The sequence below is a fragment of the Manis javanica genome, chromosome 1, assembly GCF_040802235.1.
Source record: "Manis javanica isolate MJ-LG chromosome 1, MJ_LKY, whole genome shotgun sequence".
In the NCBI taxonomy this organism is placed as follows: Eukaryota; Metazoa; Chordata; class Mammalia; order Pholidota; family Manidae; genus Manis; species Manis javanica.
The window spans coordinates 177,772,725-177,796,331 of NC_133156.1; the positions used below are offsets into that span (position 1 = coordinate 177,772,725).

The 23,607-nt window shown below is 33.8% G+C and overlaps 1 protein-coding gene across 2 annotated transcripts in view; it reads left to right on the forward strand.

Moving 5' to 3' along the window:
• Positions 1-23,607, forward strand: part of LRRTM4 (leucine rich repeat transmembrane neuronal 4) — a 694,254-nt gene that overhangs the window by 352,592 nt on the left and 318,055 nt on the right. The window lies entirely within an intron of this gene.

Consider the following 23,607-nt stretch of genomic DNA (forward strand, 5'->3'; position numbering starts at 1 on the left):
CCTGGGCAAGGAAAACAACAGCAAAAATGAACAAGTGGGACTATATTAAGCTGAAAAGCTTCTGTACAGCAAAAGACACCATCAATAGAACAAAAAGGAACCCTACAGTATGGGAGAATATATTTGTAAATGACAGATCTGATAATGGCTTGACGTCCTAAATATATAAAGAGCTCACACGCCTTAACAAACAAAAATCAAATAATTCAATTAAAAAATGGGCAGAGGAACTGAACAGACAGTTCTCCAAAAAAGAAATACAGATGGTCAACAGACACATGAAAAGATGCTCCACATCACTAATTATCAGGGAAATGCAAATTAAAACTACAATGAGGTGAGGTATCACCTCACACCAGTAAGGATGGCTGCCATCCAAAAGACAAACAACAACAAATGTTGGCGAGGCTGTGGAGAAAGGGGAACCGTCCTACACTGCTGGTGGGAATGTAAATTAGTTCAACCATTGTGGAAAGCAGTATGGAGGTTCATCAAAATGTTCAAAACAGACTTACCATTTGACCCAGGAATTCCACTCCTAGGAATTTACCCTAAGAATGCAGCAATCAAGTTTGAGAAAGACGGATGCACCCCTATATTTATCGCAGCACTATTTACAATAGCCAAGAATTGGAAGCAACCTAAATGTCCATCGGTAGATGAATGGATAAAGAAGATGTGGTACATATACACAATGAATACTACTCAGCCATAAGAAGAGGGCAAATCCTACCATTTGCAGCAACATGGATGGACCTGGAGGGTATTATGCTCAGTGAAATAAGCCAAGTGGACAAAGAGAAATACCAAATGATTTCACTCATCTGTGGAGTATAAGAACAAAGGAAAAACTGAAGGAACAAAACAGCAGCGGAATCACAGAACCCAAGAATGGACTAAGAGGTACCAAAGGGAAAGGACTGGGAAGGATGGGTGGGTAGGGAGGGATGCCGGGGCGAAGAAGAGGGGAATTAAGATTAGCATGCATGGGGGGGGGGGTGAGAGAAAGGGGAGGGCTGTACAAGACAGAGAAGACAAGTAGTGATTCTACAACATTTTGCTATACTGATGGACAGTGACTGTAAAGGGGTTTATAGGGGGGACCTGGTATAGGGGAGAGCCTAGTAAACATAATATTCTTCATGTAAGTGTAGATTAAATATAATTAAAAAAATGAAAGAGAAGGGTAATTACTCCCTGATAGGATAAAACTAACTGTAAATCAACGATTAATGCATGCTTTAATTATCCTTAATTTGGATCACTTAAAGGGTGTCAGATGATCGGCTATCTAGGTACACTTTTCTGATAATATTTCTTTCTCTAAAAAAAAAAAAAAGCAGTTCCTGTCTGGTGACCTCCAATGAGTTCTACACAGTGGTATAAAGGGCATATCAAAGTGTGGGCAAAAGGTCTTTATGTGTTTATACAGAGGATCAAAGCCTAATTTGGCTACCCAGAAAATGATCTAAGATACAATATGAAGAACTTCCAACATCAGCACTCTCTGGAAGAGTCATACCAGAAGATGATCATCAGAAAACCTCAACAAAGATCCAGGCAATGCTGCAGTTGTAGCTGCATTCATCCCACCAGTTCCTGGACTTGCCATTGGAAGGAAGAAGGAGGTATCTAAGCTGGCCTGTGCATACAGTAAAACAACAAATTTGACTGGATCTATACTGTTGGAACTCAACCAAGAATTAGGAAAAGTGCAAGTTGTAGCGCTCCAAAATCTTACAACTACAGACTATCTACTGTTAAATGAACATATAGGATGTGAACAGTTCCCAGGAATGGGTTGTTTTAATTTGTCTGATTTCTCTCAGACTGTTCAAGTATAGTTGGACAATATCCATTATATCATAGACAAGTTTTCACAAATGCCTAGGGTGCCTAAATGGTTTTTTTGGCTTCACTGGAGATGGCTGGTAATTATAGATCTGCTTTGGTTATGTAACTATATTCCTATTATGTTAATGTGTGTGCACAATTTAATTAGTAGTTTAAAACCTATACATAATTAAGTTACTCTACAAGAAGATATGTCAAATAAATAATCAATCTTCCCATGTTTTCTTCCATCTGCTACCTCTATAGCTTTTCTCTTCCTTCCTAATTACAACCCTTAAATAGAATTCGTGCCTCATATCGAATTCACCGAGTATCGTAATTCCTCCAAGTGGTAAAGATACCTCAAGACAAATGCTGGGCATAGAAGCCACAGGGCATAAATCTGCAAAGAAGTAAACAGCTAACCTTTTCAAACAATATGGCTTCTCTCTCACTTACCAACTTTACATCTCCCTGTATGGCCCCGGAAGATGACTGGTTAGCCAGAGACGGGTACGATTCCTCAAGGGAGGAACAACCTAAGACAGGCACAGTCGCAGGGGGGCCATCAGGTGAGAAATTTGGGATCAACTGAGGTGAGGCTTAGAACCTCACCCCCCATGTTTTGAGAGAAATCTTCTGCATCCATGGATGTTTTATTGCCCTTGTCTAGCTTGGATTAACACTTAGTCTACAGGCACACACCTGATCATCTACATTTGCTGTCTTACAACACTAAACTATGTTTTCTACCTTTATCTTGCATCTACCTACCACTTCAGCATTTTATTTAAAAAAATAATAATAATAATAATAAAGGGAGAAATGTGGGATTCACATATAAATCAAGTATAAAAATCAAACGAATATTCATATTTGAACTGATTGTTTATAGTTCATAATGCGTGATCAAAACCGAAAGTTTCTGTGATGACTGCCCTTGTACTGTTCACCATGTAAGAACTTATTCACTATGTAAGACCTTGTTCACCATGTAAGAACTTGTTTTTTATGCTTCAGAAGATTAGAGACTGACGAAAATTAGGCTTAGGGTTGATTAATGATTGTACATTGAGCATTGACTCCCCTATACAGAATTTTATTGTTGTTAAACAACCATTTGATCAATAAATATGAGAGATGCCCTCTCAAAAATAAATTCAGGTATTTACTCTCATGTAAAACAAAATTTGAAAGTGGCACAGATATTGAATGCATGGAATGAAGCAGTGAGTTCCTGATTTGCCTTTTCACATTTTTTTCCACTGTATTTCTAAAAACAATTTCTCTCACCTAACACGAAGGTTTGACACTGAAGCTCTGTCTCTTGTCTTGTTTATCTCTCTTGTCATTAGCTTCCAAACAGTACACACCAACACGCACACACAGCCCACACACAGACACATACATATCCTGTGTTTCTTTTTCAAGATTTGCTTCAAAATCATTCTGAACAGTTGAGTTTCTGCACGGAAGAGCTGTAGACGGCTGTTAGAAAGCCAAATTAAATTATATGTTCTCAGATTGTCAGAGAACAAGAAGTGTTGATAGAAGAAGTTTTCCTCCATTGACACAATCCCATGCATCAGTGAAGTGAATGCAGTGTTTGGCTCTATCAGAAATGACAAGGATGCTCTTCGAATGTGCAGATTTTGTTTTCCTACCAAGATAAATATTGTCCTTTATACAAAATATGTTTTTTCCCCATCACTGTCAGGCCATTTCTCAATGGACTTGCATCTCAAAAAGTGAGCTTATGAAAGAGAGATACTTCAATCTAATTTTGAAAATGAAGCATCAAAAATGTGAAATTGCATTATTGACATAAAAAATTAGTGAAGTATTTGAAAACCTTATGGACCTGAAGTTTCTGAATACTTTAAAATGACCCATTTAATTTTCCAGTGTATACTATTGAACTAAATGGGGAAGAGTTCTGCTTTAAGTAATTTCAGTAACTTTCTTTCTAAAACATTTCTTCACTCTTTGATGAAGCACATCTTTTGAAATTCTCACCACCTCCCTTCACCTCAATTCCTGTTCAAGTCCTATATTGAATTGAACTAGAGTATGTCTTCCGTTAGTATATACTCCACATTGTCATTTCTTACATCTCTCACAAAGTCATTTAGAAACTTGTAGAATCATGTGAATGATGTATTTGATGCAAGTTGAATATCAGTAATGCTCCTCCACATATTCCAGGTCTCTTGCAATTACCAGAGACAATTGGGTATGAGAAGAAGTGATGTTAAACCAATCTGGACTAAAGCCATTTTTCAAACTTCTAGCACCTCTCTTCCTTCTTGGCAGTGACTGTAGAAGCCAGGGTAGAGATGGTATGTTCACAAGATAGAAATATTTTGGGTCACTGAGTTACCATTTGAAAGCTGTTCTAGAAATATGTCCCATCAGTAGTAAACTTTCTGTAGGTAGAAAATAGGCATTTATTTGTGAATGCATTGAAATTTGGTACACCAACTACCCCAGAATATTTCCATACTTCATTTACAGTCATGATCTAAAGAGAAGCATGGAAGAAAGGAACAAGTTACCCAGAGCAGTGATATTTATAATTCCAGAGATCTAAGCCAAGCTTCATTTCAAAACTGCTACAAAAGCAGACCTACAGCATTAGTTACCTCCTTTTTAAGGTTGTCTGAATGTTTTTGTTGTTCCTTGAGCGTATTTTTTGGAAGTAAGCTCCAACAGACAAGGACTATTTCTTCATTGCTGTATCTGCAGTATTGGAAATAGAGTAGAAATAAACATGAAGGAAAATAGAGAAAAATAAACATGGATGAATGGTGATTTGATAGCAGTCCTGTAGGTCAAATCCCTAGAACCTTGGTTGGCTTGAATTTTATCTCAGTTGCTGTTAGGTCAAAATATTTTAGAAAAGGAATTGATCTTCAAATACCAGGTAAATAGGTGTAAAGAAAGTAACACTAATTTTACTAATTAATAACTTTACTAGTAAAGCAACTTTGCTTGCATTAATTAAACACTAGGCACCGAGCCTTGTGATAAGTGTTTTATATAGAGTAATCATATGCCCAGATTGCTCAGGAAATCTTGTTTTATGTGTGTTATTCGAGCATAGTTATTGATAGCTCCCTTTTCAAAGTGTCTTAATTAGAACAAAAGTTCATATGGTCCACCCTAGCTTTATAGAATTTTCCTATTTGATCTTCAAGAAATCTGTATGCCATTATCATCCCCATTTGAGAGGTGAGAAAATTAAGGCCAAAAAATTTGAGTAAAGTATACCTATCTCTCATATAAATGATTGATAACAAGTTAGGAAGCATGGCTCCACAATGCATGTTCTTAGCCACTAAACCTCACCACATTTCACTTTCTAGGAACATGTCTATTGGATTCAACAATGAACATTCACTTTGATTGATTCCATTTTAGTAGATTCCAAAATTATACTTTATCAAAAGCTGAAGTATCTCAGAAATAAATATGTGTAATGATGCCTTAGCAATGTTGCACGCTCTATCCATCACTGAAAGATTTTGAGCATTAATAATGAGCAAGCAGGGAAGAAACTATGTGTCCCTGCTAACTCATAAACCACAGAAAATAATAAAAATGGAGTTAGTGACTTGTCAGTGGCTGTGATGTTACTAATGAGTGTATCATCTGTTTTTCATGAAGAAAGGAGATAATCTTCTGAATCTGAGGTTACAGTTTTTTCTACATATTACATCAATATTAGTACTCAGTGTTCTAAAGACAAGCTGTAATTTAATAATGTGTTTGGAAATAAGGCTATTACTTTATCTCTTAAGGATATTTTATCGGCTTTTTCCCTAACTAAGGTAACATAAAATGGACCTCATTTCAGTGGCCATGTCTCTATAAAAATCTACCAATTCCTAGCAGTAATAGCACTGATAAAAATTCTGGCCTTATATAAACAAAGGAGGCCAGGGTGATGAGGAGGAATCCTCTCTGAAGACAACAGGTTTACTTTTTGTTATATAAATATTTAAATTCCATGAACATGGGAAAGAGTAATTTAATCATGAAATAAACTCTGTATTTTGACATTAATAAATTCTCTGTGTACAATGCAGAGGTCCTGAACTTTACAATGCTGAGTTGTGCCTATGTGGAATGACTTCTACTAAGATGCTGGAATCGCAGCTCCGTACATAGCACACAGACAATTTGACCCAATTAACTCTTGAATTCTTAATACAGAAATAAGCTCCAGCACCTAAAAGGGTCTAGGCTATACATTTTTTTTAGAATATTGAATAAGTTAAACCACGTATGATATTTTTAAAATATTTAAGAAAATATGTATTTAAATGTGTGTGCATTACCATTTGTGGATTGCCCCTATGAGTGAAACTTTTTAAATTAGATCAGTTGATTTCATTTTTTGTGTCAACTTAACTGCCTAAATAAGTTTTGGGTTTGTATTTATTTATCATGTTATTTATTTGGTCACTGCTGACAGAAAAAGTTACTTCTCATATATTTGCCCTTCCCATTTGAGCAGACAATTTATGGTAAAAAGGAAAAATGGAAGGGGGTCACTTCAGGAAAAATTGACATGAGTATATATAATTGAGTATTAGATATAGTGTAGAATGTATTTCTTCAATTCTCATGAAGAGAAACATGCATATATTATTAAAACATAGAAGAGATAATATAGAAACAGCTTTTCCAAGTTTTATAGTGAAAGAATGTGACCTTTGTTCCTGTCTACTGAGTCTGTCTAAGATTGTACATTTTCCAAGGATTTTTTTAATCTTAGTTTCAGTTCCTTTAAATCACAGATAATTGAAGTCATGTGTCCAAAGACTTGTACATAGATGTTCATAGCAGCATTATTCATAACAAAAAAAAAAAAAGGTGAGTCCATCAACTGGTGAATGGATTGATAAAATGAGCCACAGCCTTACAATGGAATACTATTCAGCAATTAAAGGGAAAAAACTATGGACATATGCTATGACATAGATGAGCTTGAAAACATTATACTTGGTGAAAAAAACTAAAACAGACCACATAGCACTGATTGCATTTGTATTATATGTCCAGAAATGGTAAAGCTATGGAGAAAGTGGTTGCCAGGAGCAGTCTGTATGTGTGGGGGTGGGGGAGTGGCGGGGGTGTTAGTAGTCTTTGTGCTTTGCATGAGGTACCTTAATGGGTGATGAAATGAGCTAAAAGTGGTTGATAATGATGGTTACACAACTTGGTAAATTTACTAAAACTTCATTGAATTATATACTTTTTACTAGAAATGGGTGAACCATGTGATAAATAAAAAAGCCTTGGCTTCTTGTGAAAACAGAAAGGGAGGTTGAACTTATCAGAGAATAGAAAAGAAACTCTTTATATTTTGTGTATAAGGAAAATAAAAGGAAAAGTCTCACTATATGAAAAATAGAGTACTATGAAATCTTGTCAGGCTTTGAAAGACTATATTGTCAGCCATTGAAATTCCCCCAACACTCTGAACAAAGTTGGCATGTTATTATGCTCTGCTACATATAGTTAAAAGGAAATGAAACATATTGACTATTTTCCTCATGGTTGGACAGTGAGTGGAAAAGAATGCTAAATTAAAAATACTAATTTACTAAAAACAACCTTCAATCTTTTATGATTAGCTCTCCCTGAATGTAATAATATACATGTGAAAATTACGCAGTAACTATTCAGGTTCTTTTCTCGTATGTGTTTCTCTGTATGGACTGCTTTATTGATAAATTGGAGTATATTCTTACATTTCTGTTAAATTAGAGATATTAGAAGATAAAGTTATGGTTTTAGATTGACCATGTTACATTACATGTAAACATTTTTAAGTGTCACCTAGTCTGTCTAATAACTCATATTGTTGCTGATCTCACTGTGTCACACTCAGGTCTTGTGTTTGCTTTTTCATCAGATATTTTAGTGGGACCATTGAGGTAACACAGGGGCCTCAGATCCATGTCCACTTCATCTCTATCTAGTAGACATTAGCCACAAAAAGCTTGTTACACACCATCTCTATGAGCCCCCTACTTATTTACTACCCTTCATCATTGATTCTTGAGCATTGCACTTAAAAATCAATGAAATGTTTTATATAATATTGAAAAACTATTATAGGTTTATTAATTTCAAAAGCCATATAAAAGGAAAAATACCCCTTGAACTTCAAGAATGACTTTCCAGTATAATGTCAATGCCTAGAGTTGTACTAATATAATGAGTCATTTTAAATTGGTAATAAGACACAACATATTTTTGCCACTCTGATTCACTTATAGTGTCAGTGGAAACTGGTAACTTAATTTCTTGGTCATTCAAAAAAACAGCCCATTAAAAATTCTGTTTTCAAGGAAAGCTTAAACAAATAAAAATAAACAGGAGTAAACACCAAAAATAACATTTACTAAAAGTCAGTTTTAATATACTTACATCACAGGCTCTTAGGTAAGTGATCATATCTTGAGAACAGTTAGAATGTAGCTAGTTGCCTTAGAAACAGCCTTGAATTCCCATGGGTACTTCTTACCTCCATTATTCTTCCTCCTGCTTCACACACTTTCTAAATTAAACATGCAGGGCTAGAGGTAGTGGTTCAATGTATAAAACTATTTCAATACTTCCTTTCACTCATGCGCTAATCAGAACAGCTCTTTCCTGCTCCTACATGCCTTTTTCAAATTCTGTATCCTCAAACTCAAAAGCTGAAGCCATATTCATACTCAAAAACAATCGTTTTTAATAATATTTTGAGTACAAAAGCAAGGGTTTAGTGGAGAAATAATTTTAAAATGTCATAAGGTACAAAAAAGAAATTTGAAAGTACTCACAATTCCATTGCCAGAGATGACTAAACTTAATATTTTGGATATGTCTCCAGTAATATTTAGACAAAATTATATTCAAACTGCATTGACTGCTTTTGAAACTAATATACTTGTGATACAGCCCATGATTTTAGGCAGATGTATTTCTATAAAAACATAACTAATGTTATCACTATTGCAGTATTCATGGTGTATTCATCAAGTCCCTTTTCATTGGTCAAAAAATTTGATTTCAATATAATGAAAAAAATTAAAATGTTCTTGTTGGCAAATATTTGCATGTATTCATAGCAAAATTATTAGGGTAAGACTTACAGATGAGGAATTTCTGATGCAAAGAGCATGAATATTTAAAAACTTTTAATGTGTAATAGCTATTAATGTTTGTATAGGTTTAAACTTCTATTAATAATAGAATTATTTTCTCTAGTTTGTTGAAGAATGCTGTTGGCATTTTGATAGGGATTGCATTGAATTTGTAGATTGTCCTTTATTTCTTGAAGTACAATTAGATATATATTTATTTTTCCTTCCTTTTATATATGTATTTTTAATCTTTTTAGAAGCTTGTGTTGTAGTTGGGTGATTTCTTCATATCTGTCTTTTCATTTACTAATTCTGTTTTCACTTCTTTATAATATTTACTTTTCTTTCAATTTTAGTTATTTTTTTCAACTCAAAAGTTTCTATTATTTTATTTTTCAAATTTCCCTGGACTTTTTTGTGCTCTCATGTTTTGAATCTCCTTCCATATCTTTAAAAGTCTTATACAAATTAGTTTATATTCCTTATCTGATATTGTGTATCTGAAAGGAATAATGGTGGTTCAGACCTTCACTTAGGGACCCTGACACTCACTCCTGAATTAGAGTAGTTAATCCTATCTCTGTTTCAGCTGCTATCATGAAATTGGCCCCACCAAGCTTTTCAGTGAGGATTTCTTTACTATCAGGTTCTCTTTCCAGGTTTGTTTGATACCAAGCTGCCTTTTGTACAAATTCTGAGAATCTGGGTCTTTAGCTCTTAGTGTTTTTTCATCACCTGATTATATTTTGAGGTTTGCAGTAATATGTTATCATTTAGTTTTGTTGTAAATATTGTATGTAGGTTTGAGTTTTTACTCTCCTAGTTGTCTCATCAGGATTTTTTTTGTTGTTTTTTTTTTTGTGAGTGGCAGCAGGAAGGGCTTGAAACCAGTACTTCTTCCCTCCCTCCACAATTCTTTATTGAACACTGTTAGTAAGCACCATGTTTGAGCGATAGATGTGAAAACAGACAGACGTGTACCCTGCTCTCCTGGTTTACATTCTGGTAGGGAAAACAGACATCAAACCTTTAGACAAAGAAATTATAGTGATTGAAGGAGAAAGGCAGGGTGTCTGAATACGAATTTTACAGCAAATATTAAGATCCTTGGATTTTGTCTGGAAAGTCAGGGCAGGCTTCTGTGAAGTGGTGGTATTTAAACTGGAACCAGGAGACAGAAGAGGTGTTCAGAGATGAGGATGGCAGCAGGCACTCCAGGCAAAAGGAATCCCCTGAGAAAAGGCTCTGAGGAAGCATCCAAGTCTAACGCACTAAAAGGCTAGAGCACTCAGGGGCTGAAGATGTAGGCAGTGCCAGATCAGAGACACAGAAGGACACGGACAGAATTGTGTGTGTCACCCATCCTTGAAGCAATGGGAAAGCACCAAAAGATTGGTGGCCCTTGATGAAACAGTTCAGGGAGCTGGGGTCCCATCCGTTTTTGAGGGTGTACCAATGAAAATTAAAACCTGCCCTACCATTATCTTCAGCTTCCTAATTTATTCTTACAAAGAGGAATAATTTGAAGATTCTGATAGGAAAGTATTATGATCTGATATACATTTTTAACAGAACACTCTGATTGCCCTGTGGAGAATAGATTGGTGGCTGATAGGACTGGAAGCAGGGAGGCCTGCAAGGATGTTTTCATATTAGTTCAGGTGAAATATACTCTTGGCCTAGACCAGTGAGGAGGTGGGGGAGAGAATACACAGAAGGTAGCTGTGATTTAGACAACTGCAGGCAGAATGGGCTGATGGGTTCCTTGTGGAACTGAAGGGAAAGAATCCATGACTTCTTGACTTTGGCCCTGAGCAACTGTAGAATGGTGATGTCAGCTAAGGTGAGGAAAATTGCAAGAGGAAAAAGTTTGAGCATCAGAAATAAACAGTTTGGTTTTGATCTTGTTAAATTTGAGGTAACTAGTACATATTCAAATGAAGTTGTCAAATAAGCAGATGAATGCTTGAATCTGGAATTCCGGGTTCAGTTAAGGACAGAAACCCATCTTATTTATTCTCCCTCTTTCTCTTCTTTAAATCCTATATACCTAAATTCTAGGACAATTCCTTTAATTAATAATGTGATTCCTGCAATTTGAGATCTGCTGTTTACTGACTCCACTATATTTTTAAATAGTGCTATCTTTCCCTCTGAATCAATATCCTCTCTCTCAGAAAGTTTTGCCTTTTCATAACTGCCTATTCGTTATATATATAGTGCCCTCCTGAATTACATTGAGAATGCTGATTAAAAGCACCATATAGTTTTAGTCTTTCCATTGTAGACCTACTTCTAAGAGGATATTAGTATCAAGTTCAAAGGTTGGTCCCCTTTTTCAACTGCTCAGTCCATTCATATGCCCAGTGAACATACGTTTTCTTATTTTTACAGATGGATGGCCATTTTTTAGACTATTGGGAATTCTTTTGGAGATTGCATTTAGTTGTTTAAACTTTCATGACAAAAGAGATGGAAAAGGTTTTGCTCTCTCCCTCACATCTGTGGTATCTCTGGAGGTTAAAGTTTCTCTTTTATTTTCTTTGGTAACCCAATATTTTTAGTGATATCTTCTCCAAATGACATGATTTCCCTCTTAAGAAGCTACTTATGGCAGTAGCTTCTACCTTTGATATTCAGGCTACTGCCCCTTACCTCCAAATGAAACCTTTAGTGAATCAAATGATACACTGTCTTAGCTGTGTGAATTCTTGCACCAGGTCTAATATTGAAATTAATGTTGGGATTCAACTTTATTCTATAAAAGTGGCAGCATATTTACCCTTGGGTCTAGTGTCCACCGTATTGGTAAACTTTTTCTGTACAGAGATAAATAGAAAACATTTTGGGCATTTCATGCCATTTAATCTCTGTAACAATCATTTTTCTCTAACTTTATAGAACAAAAGCAACCATAAAAAATACATAAATGCATAAGCACTTTTCCAATACACTTTACAAAAGCAGACAACAGATTGATTTGTCATACCAGCCTTAGTTTGTTAACCCCTATTACATGATATTACAGGGATTCACATTCCCTTTGCATTCAGAGTTTAGTGAATCAGCCCAAGAATTCCAAAATTTCATATTGTTTTAAATCCTTCTTTCAGTCTTTTTCTTGCAGCTCAAACTCTTACAGAAAAGTTTCTTGATATGGAGCTAACAGTATTTACCACCCACCCTAGGCCAATATTGCATTCCTTTGATCATTTGAAAAATCATTTGATAAAACATGAGACTCAAATATATGCTAAGATCCCCATCTTGGAATGTGCTCATTTGGGTCTAGTTAGGAAAACATTAACTATCTCAAACAAATGGAATCTGTTCACACTGATATTTGAAAGTTTGAAAGAGGAGAAAAAGAGCTCTGAAGTAACCTAGAAATTCATACCTGCAGAGAGCTGCAGTCAGCTCTCATACTGGTGAAAGAAGTGGGGACAGATGTAACTAAATCTAGAAGCAGCAAGATGGGGACCACTACTATGTGCTTCGATGTTGGGGGACAGAACATGGGAGAGCAACACTTTAGAGGTGCTTAGCCTTCTTAAGAATGTGAGGCCAAGGACCTGGACTACAAGGGCTGCACAGCCAGTGGATGGGAGCCTGCCCTCTGCCTGTGCTCTAATTTGTTAAGAAGACTTGGCAAAGTTGAAGTTTGAACTCAGGAAGAGGTTACAGTTGTCCTGATGTATATATATCAAGGTGCTACGTTGTCTGCTATTGGAGTAACATAGTGACTGGAAAACAGGAAGTCGTTCTGCTTGTCCTACAATCTTGACTTGGTTCCACCATTAGCATTATCTAACAGAATGCCAGGTAACTAAGGGAATGTGAGAAATCACATTAAAAGAGGTTTCACAGAGAGATGGATTTTGGGCTGTAAGACAATAGTGGAAAACCAGCACAGACTGGATTTAGATACGATTACCTTAAGGTTTTAACAGACTGATGTTTGGGTGTGAGGTTGGGGCATAACACATATGTCACATTTAGAAATAATGGCTATCATAGTATATGTGAAAATTTTAAAACTTTACCATTAGGTTAACAGCATTACTCAGTTTTGATGGTATTTGCCTTATCTTCACCCTCCATATTTTGTGTGCAAAACATACTTTTAGATAAATTTCACATAAGGAGGACTTTTGGTATTAAGAATGTCACTATTTCTGGGCTTTAAAAGGTTTGAGATACTTACATATATATATATATATTATATATATATATATATATATATGTAATATATATATATATGAACATGTATTAGCATATAAGTAATATATATATACATATATATATGAACATGTATTAGTATATATATGTTCTATGCAATCTTAGATACTATTACTATATACTATGCTATACTTTGCCTTTATTATATATATATTATAATTATTATACATTAAATATATATTTACTTCTTAAAAATCAAGTAGTTTATTTGCCAATAGTCAAATAGTTTCCATCATTTATTTGTTTAAATATTTTTCAACATCTCCTGTGCTAAATCCTAAGGGAATCCAAAAGAATATTTTTGAACTTGCACTGAAATAATAAAACTTCTGGAGAAAGGATTAAGTGAAAGAATCAGAGTTGATTTAATAAGAGCTTAAAGCAATTCTCAGATTTGCATAGACTTTAGAATAACCTCCAAGTTCCAACAATATTTTTAATACCTACCATGCCATTATTCATTTAACAAAATCAACAAAAATATGTCTATATCATCTAATACCCAGTGTATAGTCTCCTTTTCCTTACTGGCTCATTGATCATTTTTCCCAGCATTTTATTTATTTTAAGCCAAACCCAACATGGCTGCCCATTGCATTTGAATATTATATGTCTTAAGAGTTTTTAAGAAACTGCCTTTTCTTTTTTATGATTATTTGTGTTTGGAGAAACTAGACTATGTATGCTGTAGAATGTCCCCCATTCTGAATTTGATTGATTCCTTCCTTATTGTGAGTTTTAACTTAAACTTCTCTCCCTGCTGTTTCCTGTAAACTGGTTGTAAAGCTAATGGTGTGGTTTGACTCAGCAACAATGCTTTTGCAGCAAGAACACGTCATGGGGTAGTTCTGTACATTTCCAGCTGTATTCTATAAAATTTTACAGTATTAGTGACTGGGAATTGAGAGACATTCAGCATGAACTTTAGTTTTTGTTTTGTTTTTTCTCCTTGATGTTTTCTAATAAACATCCTGTTTAGTTTTTAGAGATACCCATAAGCTGTTGTCCTAAATTTTCAGTTAAGACATTAAATTATTCTATATACTCAGCAACTCCTTGCCTTTACTCTCTGCCCCCAAATCACAGTCTGAAAAATTCCTAGTGTACCCCAGTCCATTTATTTATGGTGATATTGTCTCATTATCTTAAGAGAGTACTTATGTCTTTTTTTCCTAATTGACATACAATATCATACTAGTTTCAGGGATGTATCATACAATTTGATATTTTTATACAGTATGAAATGATCCCCACAAAAGATTCTGTTACCATCTGTCACCATACAGTTATTACAATATTTTTTATTATATTCCCTATGCTGTACAGTAGTTTGTAGAAAAGCTTGTCAAGGTATTGTGAGTGTCATTTGATGAAGTATTAAATGGCATAAAATAAATTCTTAAACCAGGTTAGCATAAATTCTTGGAAAAGTGATAGATATGCCTTTTTCTATCACAGCCAACATTACTAATGCAAATGTGTCAGAAGAGTGAGATGAGGCTGACAGGGAGGTTAATGTGTAAATGATGCAGGGATGACAAATTGTCGCATGTTAGAGGATCAGTAGGACTCCAAAGGATGAGAAAAAAATCAGTGAGTAGCTTAGGGAAAACAAAAAATAATTTGTGGAAAAGGATGATTCAGCTATTCATTCAACAATTATGTTTTTTATAAAATACTCATGATATGGTCTCCAAGAATTATGTATTTACACTTGTGCACTCTATAGTCATGAAAAACACCTAAGTAACAGTGAATAACATATTGTTCCATTTATTTAAAAATTGTGTTCAGACGAATGTAAAATATAGATGAATTTTGTAAATACTTTGGATATTAGGTCCCCATCCATAGTTAACCACAATAAAAATACAACTACTGTTTTCCAGCTTCTTGACTTAGGTACACATTTACACACACTGGTCTGATTGTTCTACTACATAATGTCCATCGTATATTACTTCTGAGACACAAAAAACATAAAGAACAATATTCATGTGCCCAATTTATACCTAAAAAAATAAGACATAAATTCTGTTGGAGTCTCCTGGGTACCCCTCCCAATTGCATCTCATTCTCTGACAGAGATGTATAGATATTTAAGGATATAGCTATCTTTAAACCATGTACACTATTGAAATACAAGTTTCAATATACATATAAATGAAATCCGAACATATGTATTATTCTGTAACTTTTTAGTATTATAATAATATATCTGTGAGATTCATTTACTTTGACATATATAGGTCTAATTAATTCATTTTTACTGCTATGCAATAGTGAATCATGAAAACATCACAATTTATTTTTCCATTCTCTTACAAAGGGATAGTATTTTGTATGTAATTATTCTGCTATGAGAATAATACTGTTATAAACATTCTAACCTTTATCTTCTTGTCTAAAAGCTTCTCTAGATTATACATAGTTTACATATATACTTGATTATTCCAAATTGCTCCCTAAAATTCTCTTAAGCAATTTAAATTACTACCAGAATGTATGTGTTTCCATTGCTCCCACTACTTGCCATCATTTGACATTATTAGACTTTTTTATTGTCAATCTAGTAAATGTGAATTGGTATCTCATCATAGTTTTAATATTCATTTTCCTGTTTATTAGTAGGATTTAATAACTTTTCCTTTTTATATTAGCTCTCCCAATGAAAAAGTGTCAAGAAAAAGTTTAAAATTTTTTCTTCTTTTTGAATTGCCTCTTCTTAGCTTTTGCTCACTTTTCCATGTCTTTATTTTATTAATTCATAAATATTTTTCACGAATTCTAGAAACATATCTTTCATGGGAATATATATTACATACACTGCATTTCCTAGTCAATGAATTGTATTTTCATTTTTTAACAGAATCATTTGCATCCTAGAAGTTTATAACAATATCAGTTTTAGCCATCTTTTTATTTCTGGTTTTACAGTTTATCTCTTATTAATGTAATGTTTCCTTGCCAAAAAGTCTTATGAGTATATTCTTATATTCTACTCAGTTTAAACTTTGAATTTTTACATGTAGGTCTTTAAACTACAGCTATACAATTTTGTCTAACTTTACTTTTCCTCTGGGCAATAGACTTTTCTCCAGCATCATTCTTGAATAGTCCATCTTATCAAAATAGTCCATCAAAGGGGATATTCAGTGCCCCCTTTCTTACATATTAAGTTCTCATACATATGTATTGTCCTTTCTTCCTGAGTTCTCAACCTTCCCTTGGTCTGACTATTGATATATTAATACCACATGTATGATTACCACATTGCCATAATGCTATTTGATAGGGTAAATTCTCCCAAGTTGCTTTTCTTCAAGTTTAAATAAATTGTGGCCCTTTCTTCCACATAAATTTAGAACCAAGTTCTAAGTCTAGAATCAAGTTTTAGATCTATTTGGTATTTCCATATATTTTTGAGTGAAAATAAAATTTTTATATGAACTGTTTATATTGTCTAAGTCTTCAAATGTCTTGTCACAGCATAATTCAGAGTATTACCCAATTAAGTTTTAAATTTCTAGTATGTCTGTAATTTTGTCATTTTTTTGCTCTTAACATTTTTATTTCTTCTTTCTTGATCAGGAATACTCTCTTCAGAGTTTGAAGATTTAGTCATGTTTTAAAATCTTTTTAAACAATATCTTTTGTCTTTTTTCATCATCTGTATTGTCTTTGTTTCCTACTTCATTAATTTTTTCCATCTTCATTATTTTCTTTTATATTCTTATATCACACTATTCTTTTTTAATTCCTTTACTTGAATGTTTGTGTAATAATTTTTCATACTTTATTTGCATCAAAAATGAAGCATCAGACAGTGATTAATGGGGTATGTGGGGGGACTTGGTGAAGGGGGAGTCTAGTAAACATAATGTTCCTCATGGAATTGTAGATTAATGATACCAAAATTTTTAAAAATGAAGCATCAGGGCTTGAAAAATGTTTTTGCAATACCGCATTAGCCTTATTTGATGTTATATGTTTTTATTAGTATTTTAGTATTATTTTCTAATTTTCAATATGATTGCTCCTTCAATCCCGTAAGTAATTTAGAAACATAGTTTTAATTTTCCTGATATTTTTAGTTACACAGTACTCACCAAGTACTACCTCATGAAATTTCAAAATTTGTTGACCTTGCACTATGGTTTTACATAAGCTTAATATCAAGTGAAGAAGAATGTGCATTTTTAATTAATGGATGCAAAGTTCTATAAATAATCATAAATAAGTGATATCAAATTATTCAACTTTTTAAAAATTCTTACGGTTATATAATCTCCTATTCTTAATATTGAAATTCCCAAATAATGGTTGGTTAGTCAATGTCTCATTATAATTCAGATAGTTTTGCCTTATGAATGATCTGCCAATGTCGATAGGTACATAAAGCATGAACATTTTCTTATCTTCCAGATGAGTTGTCAATTTTATCATTATATAAAAATTCTCTTTCTAATGTAATTTTATCTTTAAATTATTCTTTTTGATATGTTACATAGCCCTACCAACTTATTATGATTAGTGTTCACTTGCCATGTATTTCCTCCTCTGCTTCAAATGTTCTATAACCCTATATTTTTATGGTATTCTTTATAAATACTATGACAATATGTACATGGAAACATGTTGGCTTATAAATTTTATTATTTTGAATGATGCCTGAAAATTTGCTATTTTTAAAGGGTTAAGTCTAATACCTTAAGCTAATTAAGAGAATGATACTTTGGAATTATTTCTGTCACTCAATATTGTCTTTCTATTTACTCAGATTTTCTAAGCTTTGTTTTTATGTTTTAAAATTCTTCTTTTTGAATTAATATCTTATTCAATTTTCCAAGTAATAGATATTTTGTAGTCTGTTTTAATATTTGTAGTTACTCTTACCATGCTAACATTCTTATTTCATTTGAGACTAGTGATATCTATTATCTCTACCCCACTCCAAGAGCATTTCAGAAAATACATAGTATTTTAGCTTTTATCACTGTATTACATATTATATGATGGTGTGATCAAGTGCTATTTCATTTTCATTTTGTATTTTACTCCTATTCTTATTATAGATATTTTATTATTGTTTTGTATACTCTATTTTAATTTATAAATGTTCATGTGCTAATCAATTTCTTCGCCCCTTATTCTTTTCTTACGTCTCAGTCTTTTCCTGTGATTCTTTTTTTCCATTTGTTTTGTTTGTTTTTAATTCTTGGAGAACACCCTTTTAGAGCTCCTTTACTGAACAATCTCTTAGTGGTAAACTTTCTTTGTTTGAATATGTCATTTTCCTCCCAACTGTTATGATACATGAAACATCATATTTCAATTCCAAGTTGAGAGTTTTTCCTTCAAAATTTTGAAGGCATTATTCCAATAACACCCCTATTCTGTTATTGCTGTTGAGAAATCTGATTATATCATTTTACATCATTCCTCAATTCTAAAAATATTTAATCATTATTTCCTTACCATTGCCTCTCTTCTATTCTCTATTGTTATGTCACTTAAGACATCAATTAGATGAATGTTTGGCTCTCCTTGTCCTTGATCACAGCATATTTGTGGATATTAGTAAGTAGGAGGCTGTGCTGGGCAGCTCGATTCAGTATGTGCTTTACCTCACTGTCTCGTCTGAAGATTCTGTAGATGGCTTGTGTTGCTTCTCTGTCATAGATCGCTATGACCACCATCACTATACGCTGAGGGAATCTTCTGGGGCTCCTGCCACTTGGCTCTCTTGCCACTACATGATTCAGCCCACTGTACTAACTAGTGATCACTTCATGTCTGGGCCATGTGCCTCTTAGTTTCACCTTGGTGCTTCCAGTGGTTTCTGAGATATGAGACAATGCAGGGTCTGTTTGAAATCTGTACCTGTGCAACCTGGAAGCATATGGAGCTACCCCAGCTGCTAAAACTTTGACAAATATTTGAAGAAATCTGATGGTCAAGATCAGTTCTCATATTTCTTCCTCTGGTTCAGGCAAGACCAATCATGCAACTCATCACAAAGTTATGACTAGCTCAGTAACATGCTCACTATGCTCAGTTATATTTGTTGTCTCTGCTTCTCTGCTTTACTTCCCTTTTCCAGGCACTTATGCTTCCCTGGGATGGCACTTCCCAAAAGTGTTAGCATGTGTGTGATATTTGCCTCAGGAAAAAGGGAACCTGGACAAAGGCATATATTTACATACTATCCTATTTCTATCATTTATTTGTTTTTCTGTTTTTTTATTAAAGTATTGAAAACAATTTTATATTGGTTTCAAGCACACAGCACAATGGCTTAACAGTTACCCATATTATTAAATCCTCACACCTACTAGTGCAATTACTATCTGTCAGCATTCTCTTAAATTTATTTTCTACACATAGGTCTATCAGTTCATTAATCCTCTCACCTTGGTTATTTAATTTGGCACATCTATTGAGATTTTTTTTAATTAGAAGATTATATTTATCATTTGTGGATTTTTTCAGATGCCCATTCTATTTTTATAATACTATGTGCCTTTTTATTGTTTCAATTCTAGCTTTAAACCATCATTTTATATTTTCATCCAGTTATTTTTATATTTCTTTACCCTATGCTGTTGGTGTTTGAATCCCTTTCTTAATGTTTATGAGGGTTCTCATTAACTGTGGCTGGCAACTACATGTATTTGATCATTTTAAATGGTGAGTTGAGGTTTCCCAAGATTTACTTTGGGAGATGTTTATGAAGATTGATTGAGAGTCTGTACATCAGGTGAGTATTTGGGCTTAATTCAGCCAGGCATTCTAGGTTACTATCCAACTGGGAAATTTTTCAGTGAACGTATTGACTGGCATTTTTTCCTGGACCATGTGAAAATTGTAAACATCAGATTCCTAACAGCTGAGAGCAGGCTGTGATTATGAATTTTTATAGGAGAGATTTTTGCTATCACATCCTAGGCCAAGATAGGCAAATTAACTTGTAGTTTTGCCTTTACCAGCAGGTAATATTTTTCTACCCCACCAGTTCATCTAAGAGGTGGACCTTTGAGAGTTCAAGTTGATTGTGTATTTGTGCATGTGCCCCCTCCCCCGTTGGTGCTGCTTGGCCTGAGGTCCAATTTCCTGTCCACAGAGCCATTATTAAAACCCAGGCTGCCAGCAAACAAGCGTCCTGCTTAATAAGATCAGCAATGATACACTGGTTGTTTCCATTTTAGTATTACCTTACCACTCTCATTCCTAATTTTCCCTCTTCTTTGGGCCTCTTATAATTCCATATTGTGAGCTCGGCTACAATATTTAAAAGGTTGTATTTTTCTATTTTACCTCGAATGCATAGGTGTGCTTCGCCAGTGTGTCTTCAAATAATTTAGGTAACACAGCTGCTAGAAACAGTAATCTGTTCTCTGACCTTGAATTGTGGTGTTAATTCGCTATGCTAGGGCTTAACAGCCTTGCACCAAGTGTTTTTTTTAAAATTATGTATGACCTCTAAACTTAACTTCTTAAATGCAAACATGAAAAAGTGCTTCAGAAATTAGAAGAAATCCAACCTTTAAGAGGCAAAGCCTTTGGTGAAAAGCTAACTTTGGAGACAGATGGTGAACTTGACATTTGGCCCCATCACTTCTGTAATGTTAGACCTTGGGCCAGTCAGTTGTCATTCTTCTTGACTCACTTTTCTCATCTATGAAATAGACACACAATAACTTTAACTACTTCCTAGGATGGCTGTGGTGATTAAATGAATGAGTGTAGGAAAAGTGTGTAGAATAGTACCTGGAACATTAAAGTGTTCTGTGAACACTTTTTGTTCTTATAGTATTGCTTTTTACCGCCCATCTTCAGTGCAATTCTGAATTACTTAATCAATGTATTCAAGACAGTCTTTCACAGGATTTTGTCAACCTGAATTTAACTCACATGCTTTCTCCCCTTTTTCAAAACCTGGCTTACATTATAGTGCAATAACAACAGCATAAAAAAAAACGTGTTCTTTTTAGCTTTTTATTATCCACGTAAGTTTTGTGATGATAGGAATATTCATGAAAAAAAGGAAACATTTAAAAGATTTAGGAACTGCGAACATTTAGAAACCACTTTAGCCTCATATATTTTACATTGGCTAATCAGTTTGTGATAAGAAGCTATTTTTAAACAAACACAAAATCATTATATGATGTACAAGATGCTGAAAGAAGGCAAAGAGAATATGGTATCAGTTTGAAGTAGAAAATGATTTGATTTTTCTTTTTAGCTGAACACATTTTTCTTGGTAAAAATTAAAGGAATTGTGTCAGGTAGAAAATTGTATTTCATATAGTTTTTGCTGAAAATGAGCAAAAGGCATACTGGCAATTGGTTTTTCCCTAGAATACAAATGCGGTCTACCATTCTTTCTTAATACATAATTCTATGTTTCAAAGAGAATAGGAAATTATATCAATCTTTAATAGTATTTATTTTTAAGTCAATCTAACTGAGAGAATCAGGTCAGACTCAAAAGCTTCCAAAAATTTACATGTAATATCCTTTAAACAGAAAAAAATGTGTGCATATGGTGGGGGTGGGGAGTGATTTTTCTTTCAACTCTTGAAACAATGGTTCTTAAGCCATTGTTAGTATATCATCACACTTACAGGTAAAAAAAGGCCCAAAAATAAAAAGCTGACCCTGAAAGTATTTTCATTAATCAATTAAAAAATGTGATTTATTAACTGTATATATATAACATGCATTAGAAATAATACAATGCGATATTAAAGAAAAACAGTCCTATACAATGTTTCTTCATAAGCTTAGATATATCTGAAGTTCTTAAATCTAGCTCATCTATGACATAAAAAATATTTACTTTCTAGCAATAAAGAGAAATGTTTACTTTTGGAATTATACTTTCAAAGTCAGCTCAGCTTTGGTTGATACATAGGCATTCATCATTATATATTGCAGGAATTGTAAATTTTCTCTTATTGTAAAGATAACAACTTTGACTTTTACAATAGATATTTTAAAATTTAAATTTTACTGTGTATGCATGTGCATATGTGTGTTTATAAAATTATCACCACCACTATTAAATATTAAATTCTAACCTGAATTAATGATTTAGTACATGTCCTATACCTCATAGTTTGAAAAAAATAAACTACAGTTTTATATAAGCATATATATATAAACAGCATACATTTTGAGTAGCTTAATATGTGTCCTCAACTAAAGTAAGCCCTTATATGCAGTACCAAAATTGTTTCTCATGATGATATTATGTTGTTCATACTATTATTTATCATTATTTATAATAAACTGGCTGAGGCTTGCTTGGAGAGACTAAATAACTTGAAAATATAACATATCTGGTAAATGGTGAAGTCAGTCAAGCTCTGGAGCCTACGCTCTTAACTATTGCTCCCAGGTATACAATAGAGGTTGCAGACAATTGGTAAAACACCCATGAAGCTAAAAGATAAATAAGGTGACTCACCATAAACAAAATTAGGGTAAATTTGAGAATAGTAAGGGTGATTATTAGAATTAGGTCTACTGGCAGAGAGAATCAAATTAAACATGATTAAGCAGGAGAGGTACTCATTTCTCCTATGATATTCTGGAAGCTTCTGTGGAAATTCAGTGTTCAAGATGGTTGCTAAGGGTCCAGCCATTACATTCCATATTGCAGGCATCAGAATGTAAAGCTAGTTGAAGATGGGCAAAAGACAAAGTCAATTTTCATTTAAGTAATGTTCATTAGAAGGTCTTCCCATATTTTTGTGTCTATATATCGCTGGTGAGAGATTAATCACACTCTTTATTTTTAAAAAAATCCTGTATTCAATCAAGTTCTAGTACTATGAAAGAAAATGAGGTACCGTCTGCACTCAATAACACTCAACCTCATCAACAATAATATTATAAGAGTGAATAAAAGTATTACACTCATTGTTCTTTACTAAATGTTCATTAAGAAGTAGAAAGAGAATAGGAACTTATATTGCTTACTAACATTTGCCAGGACTAGCTTCCTATGCTATATGCCTGATTTCATCTCATTTGTAGCTGTCTACTGACTTTCATTGTTGAAATAAGTGGTTGGTGAAGTATAGATTTTCGACTGGCTATAACTTTGACTCAATTGTATGGCACATCTTAAATTATTTTGATGCCATTGTGGTCAAACCCTTCAGAGTCTCTTAGGATTTGTGATCTCAAGAAGGCACAAGCTTTCTCCCCAATCCTTAGCAGGTAGCCCACTCCAAAGCCTCTGCTTGATGAGATTCTTTGCCCCATAGGGTGACTTACTGGGGATCTGGGGAAAATTATATCCCTACTATATTCTGTGCCCTTTTTAGCACCATGAAATTCCTACCATGCTGATATTTGTTTCATGGAAAATTAAAGGGCT